We start from the raw sequence: 15,075 nt of genomic DNA, 5'->3' as shown, positions 1-15,075 counted from the left end.
TGTTTCAAAATAAAAAATGTAATTTAAAACATAATCCACAGGTACCTTTATGTTTAAACCTGTAGTTCAAAGTATGGCATAAAAATTAGTAATCATGCTTTTCATAGTTAATATCCTATAATAATCTATAAATTACATAAAACCTTCTACTGTGGCATATTTTTAATGATAAAATATGATTCATTTTCTGAAATTCTCTTTACTGAATTTTTTGCAGTTTTATTCTTTTTATACATATTGGTTGGCACAACAAAGAAGCAAAAGCTCCAACAAAATTCAAAAGGTCTCTTGTTAAGTTGAGCTCTAAACATCTGTTTGAATGCATAAAGAAGTTATAATGCCCAGAGAATAAAAATTACCCCATTCTCTTACACTCTCACACAATTGTGACACCAGGTATGTGTACTTTTCTTTGCATGACAAGCAATACTCAAACTGTATACACAAGAGTTGGCTGCACTGTAATTTATTTTAATTCGGGTATCACCTAATTGTAGTTAGCATCATATTCTTTACATTGAGGGTGCCAGCCCCAAATATTGCTATCACCTTAATGCCACATGCATTTTCTCATACCAGTAATCTGCCTGATTATTTACAATATGGAAATAGCTCCTTCTCATGTTTAGTAATTTACTAGAATTGCTTTTAAAAGCCAGGGTCACTCTGTACTTCACCTTTGCCATATATTATAGAGTATGACTCAGAAACATCCAGATGGAAGAGATGCATAGGGAACAATATTAGATGGGAGAGTAAGCCCATGCTTTTATTTCTGCTTTGGGTCTAAAATCCTCCCAACACCTCTGTCTGTTTGGCAAAACAATTGTCTCTGGTGTCTCTTTAATTTCTTTTTTCAAAGTTTTATATCTGTTATCTTAGAGATTTTTTTATATTATTGTTTAAGTTTATACCTGGATGTTTTTATTTATTTTGAGACTAACTTGAGTGGGTCTGTTTCTTGGTTTCTTTCTTATTCTATTCACTGTGGTAGTATTTTATATTGTCAAGGGATGTTGAATTTTGTCAAAGGCTCTTTCTGAAGCACATGAAATGATCATGTCATTTCTGCCTTCAGTCTTGATTTGTGCTTTATTAAATATATTGATTTTCATATGTTGAACTATCCTTGCATCACATGAATGATTCCAAATTGATTGTGGAGATTTGAAGCTTTATAATATGTTGTTGAATTCAGTAGCCAAGAATGTCCATGTTTCTGTTTATCAGGTAGATTGGTCTGCAGTTTTCATTCTTTGGACCCTGTCTGGAATAGGAATTAATATGACTGGTTTTACAGAAGGAGTTTGGTGGTGGTATTTGTCATCCTATTTCATGGAAATGTTTGAGAACTACCGATTCTGGTTCTCCTTTAAAAGCGTGCTGGAAATAATTGGTGAAGCCAAGCACTGGTGGGTCACATCTGTAATCCTGGATACTCAGGAGGCTGAGGTCTAAGGATTGTAATTCAAAGCCAGTCTTGACAGGACAATCTAAGAGACTCCAATTAGCCAATAGAAAACCCGCACTGGACTTGTGGCTCAAAATAGTAGAGTGCTAGTCTTGAGCAAAACAGATAAGGAACAGCAACCATATTCCCTGAGTTCAAGACCCGTGAATAACAAAATGAATGAATGCATAAGTGAATAAATTAAATAAAATAAAGAAGAAATCATAGGTGAATCCAACAGCCAGGGATCTTATTTTGGGGGAGACCCTTGATTGCTTAAGCATTCCTCCATTGCTTCCTGGAGATTTTGTGCCTTCTTGGTTAAGTTTTAGCACACCAAATGCACTTAGAAATGTATCCATTCCTTCTAGATGTCCTAGTTTGTTTTGTCTTCTTTTATCTTGCTTATACTTGGATTCTTGCAATTGTTTGTAATGCATTTTAATCAAATTGTCTGCTTTTGTGCTCTCTCTCTCCATGCTGTAGAAGAGTTTAGAAAAGTCAAAAGAAAAAAATAACGAAGAAAATTAACCACATACAAAATAGATCGAATTCTATACATATGCCAACATGAACAGGCTAAGAAATAAATGAGGAAAACAATTTGACTTACAGTGTTCTGGAAACATTTAAATACCTAAGAATACACTTAAGAGTTAAATGGCCTCTAAAATGAAAACTACAAAATCTTTACAAAATGACCTGAAGGAGATACTAGATGATGGAGGAGCAGAAATGATGCTGTGAGAATGGCTATACTAATTTAAAGATTCAATGCAATTCCCATTAAAATCCCAATATCTTAAATGATCTGTGGTAAATTCAAGGGAGAACTCAAATAGTGTAATTCCTTAGGCAAAATAAACATTCACCACCACCAACAAAAAACACCAGGAAATGATTATTTGAAAGTTATGGGGTGAGGTCAAGGGGAAAAGAGAGACTTATAATGAGGACAAGATGGATAAGAATGAAGTCACAAATTCAATATATATTACAAAATTAGGAAGAGTGAAGCAAGGAGTAGGTAGGGGAATAAGTAGGTGTTAAGGGGAGACATTGATCAACATGCACTGAATTAGTGAATAGCATTGTTAAATGACAACTACTTTGTACAACTACTTAAATAATTTAAAAAATACCCCAATGTTATTTCATTTATTTATTTATTTATGGCCAGTATGGGGCCTGAGCACTCTCCTTGGCTTTTTTTTGCTCAGGGCTAGCACTCTACCACTTGAGCCCCAGTGCCACTTCTGGCCATTTTTCTGTATATGTGGTGCTGGGGAATTGAGCACAGGGCAAGCATTCTTGCCACTAGATCATGTCCAACCACGCCCAATGTTATTCTTAATGAGTGTAGAATAAAATCCTAAAATTCACTTGGAAGTACAAAAGACTCAGAATAGTCAAAATAATTGTGAACATAAAAAATTAGGAATGTAAGTATTGCAATACCAAGCTTCAAATTATACCACAGAGTCCTCTTAATATACACAGCATAGTACTTGTACATGCATGAACAACACACACACACACACACACACACACACACTGCACCACACACATGCACACATAGCCTTGAAGCAGATTACAAGCCTCCAGCATTTTGTTATGGCAGCACAAAACTAACCAAGAAAATTATTATTTAATGTATACATTCATGATAAATGATGAAGATGACTACTCTGTCTTTATACTCTGTTTACTGACCATCTTTGTGTTATGTCTTGTTATATGAATCAAAATTATTCAATTCAACATTATTTCACTGATTTAGAATTTTTAATATTCTCATGTCCCTGACATCCTTAATATATGGTATATGGAATCCATTAAAATATAAATTCTATGTGACACAGTATGTTTTTTCTGTTTTCTTATTTTCTGTGTTCCCATCTTCTTATCTCATTGCTTATTTACTGAATTTTCCATAAAATTGAACTAATTCATTATTATTAAAACCTCTTCTCATATTAAACTGTATATAACAAATACATATCAAGCAAGAATTTTAACATAGAGAACTCTATTAAAGACTTTTCCTTTACCTTGTTGGCTTTTGATAAATGTAATTGATCTTTCTGGAGACAATAGTTTTGGTTGTTGCGTGTGTGTGTGTGTGTGTGTGTGTGTGTGTGTGTGTGTGTGTGTGTGTGTGAATTGCCTCCAATTCACCTATGAGACCTCTATGGTTATATTTATATTTCTCATTATGTAACTCAAGTGTACATTCTCCCACCTCTCTAGAAACTCATTTTACCTTCAGCTTTCAGCATGTATATAATTGTCATATTCAATCACAGCATTAATCACAACAGTGTTCTCTAGCTTTGGCTGCCTTTTCAGAACAAGACTAGGAAAGAAAACATAGCACCTCTCAGTTCACCACATCACAGAAGGCTAGAAATCCAATTTCCTGATCCCGGGTTCAGTTTTGCTTTTCTCTCTCTAAAAACATAATACCACTGAATGAACTTTAGCTACTATATCTACAGAAAGTTCTAACATTCAAAGTCTCAAATAAACATGTGGACTGTACTCTTCAAATGCAAAGGGTACAGACAATAGGGGGAAAAGAGTAAAACAAAAGAATTGTGAGGAATGAATTTGAGTGGGGATTTGATTTGTCAATTTTCCATTTTGTTTACTCTTGAAGTTTACATTCAGTTATTTGTGGAATTGCTGCTTGCAGTTACTAGGCCATTTGACTCAGAGGAGACTAAAAGAAACAGTGTACTGCCAGTTAGAAACAAGAGATCAAGCTTGGTAATAAATAAAAGCAATGCCTGGGGTAAAGGATTCTAATTATGGATTCACATATACAACAATACATAAAATATCTACAGATCATATATAATAAAGACAATACCTTTGAAGAACATCATTAATAAATTAGAAGCTTTACCCTGGCAAACTTTTCTATCTGTTAGTAAAATTAGAAGTAGTAAATCTTCAAACCTCATCAAATATTACTGCTTGTAAGGATGTTGCACTGAATTATCTTGAAATAGTCCACAATGTTGAACAGTCTCCAAATATTACTGGCATTACTCACATAAGTATTACAAGTTAAAATGACATAAGACAGAGAAAAGCATTTTCATGAAAGGAGAGAATTTCTTTTAAGTTCAGGAATGGGGCTATCATTCCATTTTCTTGACTGTGAATTAAAATGAAAACAGAGACATAGAAGAACATATGATATTATGAGTAAGGGAATCTTCTCTTCTTGCATCATCACATCAACATTATACTGGAAAGGTCAATAATGAAAATCAGGATGGAGTGTTTCTTTTTTTTTTTTTTGAATTTATACTCAATGTATTTTTTTTAAATGCAGATTCATGAAAGCAGTAACAATAGGGCTATTTAACAAATGGCATTTTGTTTCCTAATCTTTAAATTATGTATTAACTACAAAATAACTATTTCCAAAAGCAAGTTATATTAAAGCAATTTGATTTTTTAAGTTAAGCACACTTTATAAATTTATTTTAGAACAAAATCCCCTAGCTGATTCATGTCATTTTATTTTTTTGAAACAGAAGTGTTATCACCTGATAACATTAACAGTATTAGCTTTATCAAAAAAGAAAAAAATGTCTTTTTATTTGGAACATCAACTCAATGTGAATAAAAATATCTTCAAATTTACTATTAACTATACTATCTAGAAACATAGCAATTTAAAAGTTCCCTTATGTACCATTCATTAAAATTTGATAGGAAATATAGTGATTGCCTTACTTACATAACTGTAACCCTCTGTACACACCTTTACAATGAAATGAAAAATTTAAAATATCAAATAAAGTACTAAGAATTACATTTATGTAGTATGACATTATGAGTTTATTAGAAATCATTAGATTATTTTGAAATATAATTGTCAGTCAAATTAAAACTTAATAAAATTTTCAGGTTTAATTTTTATATTCCTTTATTTCATCATTATTATTTCTGTGTGTGTGTGTGTGTGAGAGAGAGAGAGAGAGAGAGAGAGAGAGAGAGAGAGAGAGAGAGAGAGAGAGAGAGAGAGATGTGGTCCTTGAGATTGATTTCAGGGCCTGAGAATTGTTCCTGAGTTGTCTTCTTCTTCTTCTTCTTCTTCTTCTTCTTCTTCTTCTTCTTCTTCTTCTTCTTCTTCTTCTTCTTCTTCTTCTTCTTCTTCTTCTTCTTCTTCTTTTCTTCTTCTTCTTCTTCTTCTTCTTCTTCTTCTTCTTCTTCTTCTTCTTCTTCTTCTTCTTCTTCTTCTTCTTCTTTTTTTCTCAAGGCTAGTCCTCTACCCCTTGAGCAAGAATTCTATTTTTTTTGCTTTTTTGCTGGTTAATCGGAGATTAGAGTCTCAGGGACTTTCCTGCCTGGGCTGACTTGGAACTGTGATGTTCATATTCAAGCCTTCCGAGGAGCTAGGATTCCAGGAGTGAGCCACAAGCATCCAGTTGTAGCATTATAAATTATGTCTGTTTGTTTTTGTAGCCAGTTCACATAAAACAAACTTGAACTGGAAATCAAGTCAGTATAAGAAATAGTCAAGTACAGAAATCTTACTTTACTTCAATAAAAGCAACTAAGAACATTTAATAGAAAAGAGAATGTTGTGATTGATTTAACAAATTGATTTACTTTCAATTCTGTAGAGATTCCACACTTGAAATGTACACTCTGAAGACACTTTTGAAGCAAAGGTTTGGGTTAGGAAAGAGACTTCACACATTATCTCTAATCCTGCAAAATCTGGAACAAGAAAATAGAGCAGAGGCATTCTTTGACTGATTCTTCGAATATCAAGTTTGTTGTATATGAGAGATAGCTGCTGTGGACAGGGTGAACATTGAGCCCACAATCTCAAATTCCTTAAACACAGGGGACATGATAGAGAAAGCAACAGTCAACAATTCTGCCTTTTGACTAAGATCAAATGAGGAAAGTAAGGATAGTTTCTGGATGTCTAAGAAAAAGGTGTAGCTAGGTCCTTGACAGCAATGATTCACGACAGGGACTTAATTCTCACTTCCCTAACTCCCTGATCCAACTAATTTCTTGTTATCACATAGATTTAAATAAATTCTGGAGAAAATACTAAGTGATTACTAAAAAATTTTAAAGCACACTTGTTAGGCTTAATTTATACATGCAAATAGATGCTTGTTTAGCTATTAGCCTAAACTTTGTTATAGAATTAGTACAGCATAATATTAAAAACAAATCTATGAACGTATTTAAAATATCCCAGTATACCTGCAGGAAAATGTTATTCTCTTTGAGTATTTAATATGATAAGAATATCAATATCAGTGAGAAAATACAAATCAAGAATAAAGAAAAAGTTATTGACATTTTCAAAATTGAAAACATAATATTTTCCTGCATTTAAATTCAAAATAAACACCCTGTTGATAAAAAAATATGCTTATAAACTATTATAACACAAGTTAAAGAATTCTGTAAAATCACTTTAAAAAACTATGTATAAACTACTGATATAACTCAATTTCTCATCCTGAGAAAATGCAAGGCCCTGGGTTCAATCCACAGCATGGAAAAATTTGTAAATTATTAAAAGATAGTCATGGATGTTTCCTCCTTCACAAATAGTATTGCTATGTTCCCCCAAAGTGTTGTTTGTCTATATGCAACAGTACCCTTTATGCCAAGAATCTATTAAGTCACATTGCAAATGAGACATTGGCAAAAATCTTGGCAATTAATCTGGAGTAGAGAGAGCTAATTTATGCAAAGGACACAGCAAAACAATAAATCATGCCACTGGAAAAATAGAAGAAATTGAACATGCAGTTTACTTATAAGTATAAGTAAACTAACACAAACATTTAGAATAAAATATTCTTTCATGTATTTTAAGAATAAGCTTTGAGGCACTTTATTTTTAAGTAGCTAAAAATTCAGAAAATAAAACGATAAAACTATGAACAATATTATGGAACAAATATGGTACATTTCAGTGTTGTTTAAAATGATGTAAACTAGAAATAATCTACATTTGAATTATAGAATGTTAACTCAAGTGATGGCATGATTATGCTGGGTGTTGAAAATTCATGCTTGTAATCCTAACTACTCAGGAAGCTGATATCTGAAGATCTTGATTTGAAGCCAGCCAAGAGAGACAAATCTAAGAGACTTTTATCTCCAAATAACAGGGAAAAAGCCAGAAATGAAAACTTGGGGTAAGTGGTAGCCTGACAAGTATGAGCTAAAAAGATTTAGACCCTGAGTGCAAGCACCAGTACCATAAAAATAAATTACCATATTGTGTATAAGCTATTATTGTCATGGTGGTATGAAAGTCATACTTTCTTATAATATTTCAAGAAAAGATAACTGAAACATAAAAACATGAATTAGTGCCTAATAATGAATGCAAGAAATGTTATTAAAATTGTGTATGTATGCACGTGTGTATTTATGTGTATGTTCTATCTTATCTACCTATCTGTCTGTCTATTAATCAATCTATTTATCTATCTACCTACCTATCTATCTATACATCCATACATCTCCTATGTCAAGAAGTAATTTTCTCCAAGGAAATGAGCAAAGATATCAGAAAATTGCATCACTAGTTGTGATTTCTTTGTTTTTACTTTATTCATTTTTAATTTTTCTAATTTTCTGTGTTGAGCATATAGTAATGTTCGTATGTCATACATAATTTTCAGTTAGGAAATACTTGTTTCACATGCTGGAATTAAATACACTATTACAAACAATCAGCTTTAATGAAAAATAAAAGGAGTATCAGAATCATTAGAAAACTGTCATCATTTACCTTTATTTTCAGTTTAAAAATATTCACTGCTGCAATATACTTTTCTTAGTTACTGTATCAAAAGATTTAAAATAGGATGTACAAACTGAGATTATATTGTAAGTAAGAAGTAAAAGTACTGTCTTTATAGTACATAATAGAAGTACATCTTGATACATATGAAGCAGATGTGTCGACAATCAGAAGTCACTATGTTTATACACCAGTTCTTTTTTTATGTTTATTATTATGTTGCAGGCACTAAGAACAAAAATGATGCTCATATACTCTAGTACCCCATACTGTGTTTCCCTGAGCATAAAATAGCACAAATTCTACATTTCTCAACAGTTCTCTTAGAATGATCAACTGCATTAAAATTACCATGTATCAGTAGGAAGGAGACATCTGAGAACATAAAAACTTACAATAATAGGAATATTGTTCCAGTCATATTAAAGGCTTAAGTAATTTTTATAGGAGAAATAAATTTAAGTCTGAGTGTTCACTGAGATGCCTTTGAATGAAAGTGACAGAAGATTTAACCCATAGCACTTAAGAAGGAGGTGTATTGGCTTGTGAAATAGAATTTTTCATACCACCATGAACATCTCTATCATGGAACATAAGCTATTTTGACAAAGCTACAATCCTCTACATTACCCGCTTTATTTTATGTGTTCATTCTGTTCTCATAATGATTATTTCATTTACATTTTTAGCACTTCTGTTAATTTTGTTCGTTTTTGTTTTCTGATTGTTTATGGGAGTAAGATGGTAAATGTTGAAGAAATAACTGAAGAAGTGGATCCAAGTTAGATGTCACTATTAATTCCAGATCCCCCTTCTTTCTGCTTCTATCCAGAGTTTAGCTATCTCTATGAATAGTCACAATACAACTTTTTCTAGGCTTGAGTGACCAGAGGTCAACCCAAAAAGAGAATCAACCAATCTTGCTCAAACACTTAGAAATGGGCAGACAAGTGGGGAATATTAAAGTATTTTACCACAATACATCGTATGATTGTTAATAGTTGGGAATGTAAAAGGTGGAAAACGGTCACTAATGTAAATTTGTGTTGTGAAAAATATCCACATAAGATATATCTCTGACGATATGGATATGCTTCCTTCAATTAATAAAGTTAAGATTTTAAAGAAGCATTCCCCTAAAGTCTTTCAGAGTTAATATTTTGCAAAATATTTCAACTTTGGTTGATTGAGCCAAGAGACTGCAAGTTTGCAGTTGGCTGCTCGAAGTGAAATCAATAAGTACTTTTCTTTGTAGAGGGTATCACACAGAATAGAACATAAATCTGAAGGAAGACAAAAGAAGAATAAAACAAAACAAAAAAAGCAGATGACCTGTGAAGACATATTGGTTAACTTTTGTATTAGAAAGTAAAAACTAAGTAGGAAAATGGATGACCCCACTCACAGAAGGCCTTTCCATTACAGTTTTACCTTCAGTACTCTTGAATGGATTGGTAAAAATGTTTTTTGAACTGGTTTCAAGGCACGAATCCATTGATTGACTCAGAGACTAGCTTTCAATATGCTGTCTCCAGCCTGTCTAGCCTGTCAGTCAGCAGCTGCAGCAGGGTTTTAAATAAAGGGTAGGAAAACTGACTTTATTTTTATTGTATAGCTTCATCTCTTGATTAAGAATTATAAAAAAACAATGAAAAATGAAGAAAATTATCCAATATTGTCTAACATTTTCACACAATGTGTTGATGATTAGAATTTCAATACGTGGCCATATAAACATTCCACAATACCCTTTGTCAAAGTGCCTTGTAAACATTTGGCAAATAGATCTCTATGTTTCTAAAATATTTTCAGTAAACCATTTGTCTATTTTCTACATGTTAAAGTTGCAGTGTAAATATTAACCTTTCTACATGAAGTCCTAGAACTTTTAAATTGCTTGAAATACCTGTAGGGAAGTTATTTGATGAATTTTCTTTCTCCTAAGTAGTATTTTAGAGGCTTAGAGCCTTTATGACAGTCATAACTCAAGCTTCCTGTGTTTGTGGCATTTGCAGTGAGTGTTTCATTCGGAAATCAAAGCTAGACCTTTAATTCATTACCTTGATGTTGATACTTGTTAAGGACAGCGGTTACATATGTACATCATTCCTATGAACCTGTTTGGTCTCCTTTTATGCAAGGTAAGAAAACTAAGGCGGCATCTATACATACAGTAGTTTTGTAAACAAGTTAATTCATGTAAATCACTTAGGAAAAACAAGCATATAGTAAATTTACTATAAATATTTACTAGCATCGTTTTCTATAAGATGTAGAACAACCCAGCTTGGTGATGACATATACCCAAGGTATATGGCTTTACTGTTAAGTATAGCCCTAGACTAAGCTGCATGCAAAGGAAGATGAGCATAAGTTTTACCACTGCCTAGCCAGGCCTAGGAAAGCTTCTTTAGGTTTCATGTTCATTTGCACTTCTGCACATTTAATGTCAATGTTTGCTTTCAAAGATACTTTAAAAAAATGGCAAAATCTTACTGTCTGTGTTCCTGAATGTATGGAGGAGAACTGAATATGTAAACTATTCACTTCCCCTGGAATTTTCTTGGGGAACAATAAATATGTTTATTTTACACAAAGTCACTACTTTTGAATTATTTTTATTACAATGTGTTTTTTATTAGTATGTACTACTGTGTTGTTATCTTATGTATGTTTTCAGAACAACCTACTTTCAGTGTTGTCTTTTCTTCAGTTTCCTCCCATGTTCATTTATACATTTGTTATTCTCATACCTCACCATATATATATGCACAAATAAATGTGTGTAACAAAGTAATGAATGTACTTCTGAATATTACCTCACAATCTACATATTATAGCACAACTTATGTTGTATGTCTCCCTAAGTTTTATCATATCCCTTTGTTGGAGACTCAGCATACTTTTAACAATATTTATCAAAGAAAATTGATAGACTGTCTCAGTGTCATGAGAAAGTAGAAATATGTAAAGTTTAGAAATATATTGCATTCTCACTCTTAAATAGGTACCATAAATTCTTTCTAACCCATTGTTCATGTTATTAGATTAACAAAAGTGCAGCACACTAAGGAATTAGTAGCTCATAAAATATAAATATGTTTGGGATGCCACAGGCTATTTTTAAAATCAGCATGTCCTTTAGCTGATGCTTTTAAATAGCTGGGAGCTGCCAGCACTATCATACTAAAGCAAGTGTAAGGAATCACAGAGAGACAGAGAAACCAGAAGCTCTGCTCTATCAGTCACTAAATCCAAGGGAGGGGGGGGGTACTTTTCAGTGGTATAATTTCAAATGGTGCTGTTATGATATTTTTGAGACACATACACAAGATTACATCAGAAAAACATCTATGAGAATTTGAACTTGATAATCTGCCATCTATGGCTACTAGAATCTTTTATTAAAAAAGTCTTCCTTAGATATTATTTTGATAAACACCTGCCACATTTAGAAGAATCTTTTTCCATAAACTTTCTTACTCTCAAAAATTTCATATACTATTATGCATGTCGTATGCATGTAGGTATATTTGCATGTGGCTAGTAGATTAACACTGAGCTTGTATTTTTAATGTTTTATTACCATCAAGTAGTTGGAACATGAGGTTTCATTTTGAAATGGACATGTATGCATTCAATTTACCTTAATCGCACACGCTGTCCATCATGCTCCATTATTCCTTATCCTGCTTTTCCAGTCTAATCTCAACACCTTTCCTTGTTCCATATAAACACATATACATAAAGTATCTTATCCATATTTAACACATTCACTCTCGCTGTTCACACTCTTCCTCCGACTATTACCTATAGTCTTCATATCTTAGTATATTCTTTGGATGAAGTACATTTTAATTGTTCAAAGGGACTTCACTACATTATTTATTCACAGATGCAGAGCATTGTATTTAATCAGATATCATCTATCATTCATTTATTGTTTATGCATATGAGACTGCATATATATGTATATATTTATCATTCAGTTCTCAGATCCATATGTGAGAGAAAGCATGTGAACTTTATCCCTCTGAACTTGACTTACTTCACTTAATTGATGATTTTCATATCTATTTCATTACAAACAATATAATTTTATATACTATAATTGTTTAAGATCTTTAAGTAGTTGTGCAAATGAGTTACTATTTAACAAAGCAGTTTATGAATACAGTGTATCTCGATCAATATCATCACTTTCTTTTTTATTTCTCTTTAATTTTATTTTTATTGAAAAGTTGATGAGAAAGGGGATTACAGTTACAGATAAGGTAATAAGCACATTTTTTTCTTTATTGTCAAAGAGAAGTGCAGAGGGGTTACAGTTTCATACATAAGTCAGTGAGTACATTTCTTATCCAATTTGTTACCTCCTCCCTCATTTTCTCCTAGTGTTTTATATTGCTGAATTTTGGCTTTGCCTTTCTAATAAATTATACCATATACCATGTGAGTTTTCTTTTGAAACTGTCATATTTTAGTTAATACATTTGTATATACTTGCATACAACCAATGAACAAGATCTAGATATATTTTATTCATAAACTGCTTCATTATACAGAAGCTCATTTTACAACTATTAAGCTATTAAACTACAACTATTGAAGATAATAATAAAATTGAATATAAACAACTAAATCTAAACATGCAACTACCATACAACCCAGTAAAAATAAATATGTTTATTAAGCTAAATCTTTCTTCTGCATATAAAGGCCTGACTTACTTCACTCACCATAATTTTTCCAGATCTTCCCATGTCATTACAAATGGCTCTATATCATTCTAATTGTTGAATAATATTCAGTAATTTATACAGATCCATACACATCTAGTCACATATAACATTTTTTATTCATTCATCTGTTGGCAGACATCTCAGCTCTCTTGAGATGTGGAAGATTGGGAATGGTGTTGTGACAAACATGGATTTGCAAGTGTCTCTATTCTATCCTGACATGCATTTCTCTGGATAAATGTCCAAGATAAGAGCTGTGCAGGTTTATTGTATTTGAGGCAGTCCTACTTGTTTAATCTTGTTGTAATTTGTTGTGTAATAACAGAATTGAATGAGGTGATGTGTCCAATTAATGTATGCATATGTGGACATGTCAAACTGAACCTCCTGGCACAAGTTAATGACAAAATCATGGAAAAGATAAAGAACGTTAGTTAAAATTATGGTTTGTAAGCCCTCAACAAAATGTTGGTTTTAGAACAGTTGTTCTAAAAGCTCCCAGTGTAATCTCAGTTTTTAGGAAGTTTGGATCTCTTGGCTGAAAACATATTTTTCTCCAGTGTAAATCATGCCCCCTCCTTAGTGAATGTTCCGCCTAGTTGGGCTAGGGGCTAGGCAGAATATCAAGTACTGGAGTGGAGGAATTCCCTCTCCACGGTGAGATGAAGCATCTGCTGCAGGCTTTCCCTGGGAAGTCTTTGTTATGGCAAGGGCTCTGTGCCATTTTCATAAATATTCTTCCTTATTCTGCCAGAGCTGTATGATGAGTTTTTATGACTCTTCATTCTAAGACCCTTGAGATAAACCCGGGGGATCAAAACCTATGAGAGTCTAAGAAGTGCCCAAAGACTATAATTTCCAGAACTGTTTCATTCAAGTTCCAGTCTGTACTTGGCATGCGGCTGTTTATTATGTTATTAATTTACTCTTTCCAGCAGTTTGTGGTCCTAGCAACATTTGTTCATTAAATAGATCTGAACTATGGCATTGCATTTTTCTGTTTCTCCAGTTTGGGGGAGGGAGAGCACAGTGATTTCTCTTTTCAAAAGAAATCCCAATTCTTTGATAAGCAAAAAAAGTCAGGGATTTTCATCTTTTTTCAGATTGATTATTCTTGTGAAATGGAAACTAATGGCTTCCAATCTTTACACATGGGAACTAAAATGGTCAGACTCATATTTTTTTAAAAAGATGTATATGGCCAAGTGTTTATCCGGATTCTTATTAGAAATATCTGTAGTTATTTAGACAGTCAAGCATAATGCTAACATTTTTTCTTTATGTATTCAGAGCAAAAGACCATTTGTGACTGCTGTAGTCCATTAAAGTGTATATGGCCACTATTGCTTGTAACTTCATAGTTCATGAAGCTAAAGTTTTGTTCTTAAATTTCTGAGACTGTATAAGGTTTAAGAGCTCTCCTCTAATGCAAAATATTCAGATTATGGTTGTGATAGACAGAATTACCCAGCATGCTGGCGTACCTGCCTCATATAATGCCTTCTTCATCTGAGATGACTTGTCATGAGATGAACTATTCTGCCTATGATTGCATTACATTATGGCAGAAGATATTTCAAAGATGTAATTAAGGTTCCCAATCAGTGACTCTGAGTTAATCAAAAGAGAGATTATCCAGGTTTGGACTATTTTAATTATATGAGGCATTGAATAAAGGTCAGGAAGATTTGAGTTAAGAAGAATCCTGCTGACCTTGTCAAATACAAAATCCTGTTTTGAGTTTTACCTATTGAAAAACAACAATTCAAGAAATAAAGAGTGGCCTCTGTGACTTGAAGTGATTCCTGGCCTCCATCTGGAGGAGAAGGGAGACTTCATTCCTCTAATCATACATAAAAAAAACAAAACAGACAAACGAACAACAACAACAAAAGAACAAGAAACCCTGAAATCAGTCAACACTAATTAAGACTGGAAGATGAAGATGACTGTGAGCCTCCAGTTGAAATACACTTATAGCTGGAAACGTGAGAGAGAGAGAGAGAGAGAGACAGACAGAGAGAGACAGAGAGAGACAGACAGAGAGACAGACAGAGAGACAGAGACACAGAGAC

The sequence above is a fragment of the Perognathus longimembris genome, chromosome 16 (assembly GCF_023159225.1).
Source record: "Perognathus longimembris pacificus isolate PPM17 chromosome 16, ASM2315922v1, whole genome shotgun sequence".
NCBI lineage: Eukaryota > Metazoa > Chordata > Mammalia > Rodentia > Heteromyidae > Perognathus > Perognathus longimembris.
Note: the sequence above shows the minus strand (reverse complement) of the source record.